Source organism: Ceratina calcarata, unplaced genomic scaffold (genome assembly GCF_001652005.2).
Source record: "Ceratina calcarata isolate Rehan_Ccalc_2016 unplaced genomic scaffold, ASM165200v1 scaffold970, whole genome shotgun sequence".
NCBI classification, from domain to species: domain Eukaryota; kingdom Metazoa; phylum Arthropoda; class Insecta; order Hymenoptera; family Apidae; genus Ceratina; species Ceratina calcarata.
The window spans coordinates 7,755-10,076 of NW_017181114.1; the positions used below are offsets into that span (position 1 = coordinate 7,755).

General features: G+C 44.0%; 1 long non-coding RNA gene across 1 annotated transcript; it reads right to left on the reverse strand.

The window, feature by feature from the left end:
* Positions 1-1,273: 1,273 nt before the first annotated feature.
* Positions 1,274-1,696, reverse strand: LOC113465171 (uncharacterized). Its single transcript, XR_003390010.1, has 2 exons — positions 1,658-1,696; positions 1,274-1,457 (listed from the first exon to the last, which is right to left on the reverse strand). It is a non-coding gene; the product is annotated as an uncharacterized LOC113465171 (long non-coding RNA).
* Between the last annotated feature and the right edge of the window lie 626 nt (positions 1,697-2,322).

Sequence of the window (2,322 nt, forward strand, 5' to 3'; positions counted from 1 at the left end):
GCTAAACGTTTATTACGAGTAATATGGAAAAAATGCTAAAATTGATGAACCTCCATAACTATCTTCGGGATTGAGATACAGGGTTGAAAATTGACAAGCAACGTTTCCTTTGGACACTCTATCCAATGGCTCACTGACAGTTGAATTTCGCTCAAGGACACATTTTACCATCTTATTACCGACTAAATCCTTTAATAGTTCAGATTAATTTTACTCACTTTCGCATTTTCGTCGTTGTCTGCTGCTGTGTCTACTGTGACCGCTAAGACCCGCGTCTACCCTTCCTTTAAAAAAGTAGGCTACAGTACGATTAAGCAGTCTACTGGTTCCTTTTTTTTTAAGGAAACGACTGGGGCGTCCCAGGAACAATGAGCTGCAAAAGCAACTAGTAATTTTTATTTTAAGTAGTAGATATAAGTAAGAAATTCATTTCATCATGGCTTGGTACATAATTTGTTTTTAATTTATCACTTCTAGAAATATCACACATTTTCGCAAAGATATGAATTCTTGCAATTCCAATTGATTTTTTTTGTTGTCTAAGAATACGTATATTAAATCATCGACAAGTATTCTGAAGCGATGTGGTAATAAGCAACTAATAGAGCTAACATGATATAGCATTCAATCCTTCTTTAAAAAAAAATGGCAAAATCGATTATTCGCGTATATCTCGGAAGATAATCTTCGGAGGGAAAAATATCTCAATATTCCACGCATAGTAGGTTAGTATTCTTCGATAAAACGATATGTATTGTTAAGGATAGGAAGCCCTAACGGGAGTCCGGATTGAAAAACGGATGAATGAATGATTCAGTGTTTAATTTAAAAAAAGAACCCAATTTATTTGCCAAAAAGACCCTGAACCCTTAGTATCAAATAATTAATCAAAAAGAAATACGGCGACCCTGCAATGGAGGCCCTCCTGGTCCCAGTCGTTCTTGTATAGATAAAGACTCTAGTGACAGACGCATCGATTATTCAAACAATTGCTGCGAAGAGGAGCTCACTCCCCAGACAGCCTCGAATATTGCAGATATATTGCAGGAACATTACTTTGAATGAGACAACAATATCGCTGAAACATTGCTGCAGTATTCCTACGTCTACCTCTTTGTAAGTACAGTCCCCATTGTCATCAGTCTATTAAAGGAAGTTCCTGTATAACCTAGAACGGCACGTGGGTATTGCCTGATCACTCAAGTTGTTAGGGATAGGTGGCCCTAATGGGATTCGGCCGGGAGAACGGGTGTTGAATTAATTCGATCAGCAGTTTATCAAAATAAGAACAAAACCTGGTTTATTAAAATCTTTGATTTTTCTCTTGGAGGATCTTGTAGGGTCCGTGATAGCCGGGAATTTTCCTCGTCCGACTGGCCGTCCTTAACTCCTCTGTCTTTTCTCGCGTCTAACGGCGGCGTCGACTCCCTCGCTCCTGCCGTCTGCTGTCGCGATCGCTGCAAAGACACAATTCAATAAATATAGGCTCCCGGCAATGTTCGAGCCGCACGCTGAATCAACTCAGCAGCGTGCTTAGTGAACTGTATATTTCGGAGGCTTTCCGCACTCCGCTTCGGTCTTTCGAATTACTCCGAAAAGGGACCGGAACCGTATATGTTGATTTCTCAACGAACGGTGTTCTGCTGCTATTGCTCACCTCCTCGTTGCACTTTGTAAGACTGGAGGCCTCTGTAGGACCTCAAGTCCCAGCGCTAGACGGTACCGAATTCTATCGGTCGGGCTGAGACCCGTTGAGTGTTGAACTGCAGCGCAAAGTGCAGGGTTACCTGACTTAAGCACGTCCCGTATTCGGAAACCACGCGAATACGGTGGCTGCTCCTTCACGTATGTCTTCTAGTTGGACCATAGGAGACAGCCGTCGGTCGAACGTTCGTGGACACCCGAATCAAATCGGTATGTGCTTCGCCGTGCAGGTCGCACTCACAAGGTGCTGTATTCACCAACGCTGGAGCCGCCGTGGTGTATCCTACACCGAGATGCGTTATTCTCCAGCGATTGGGGTTCGCACGGTTGAACGTCCGACGCGTAGTCCACCGGGCAGGTCACACTCGCAATGGTGATGTATTCACCAAGGCTGGGATCCACCTTGGTATCTTCCACCAGGCAGGTCTCACTCGTATAGTGATGTATTCACCAGCTCTTGGGGTCCGTACGGTGGAAAACTCGACACGTGGAACTCGACACGGTATGAATCGTCGCTCGAGTTCAGACTTCGGCACTATTAACTCCGACACGGGAAACAAACGCCGATTATTCTTAACGCTTCGATTCGATACCCTCAACACGGGAATACNATATATA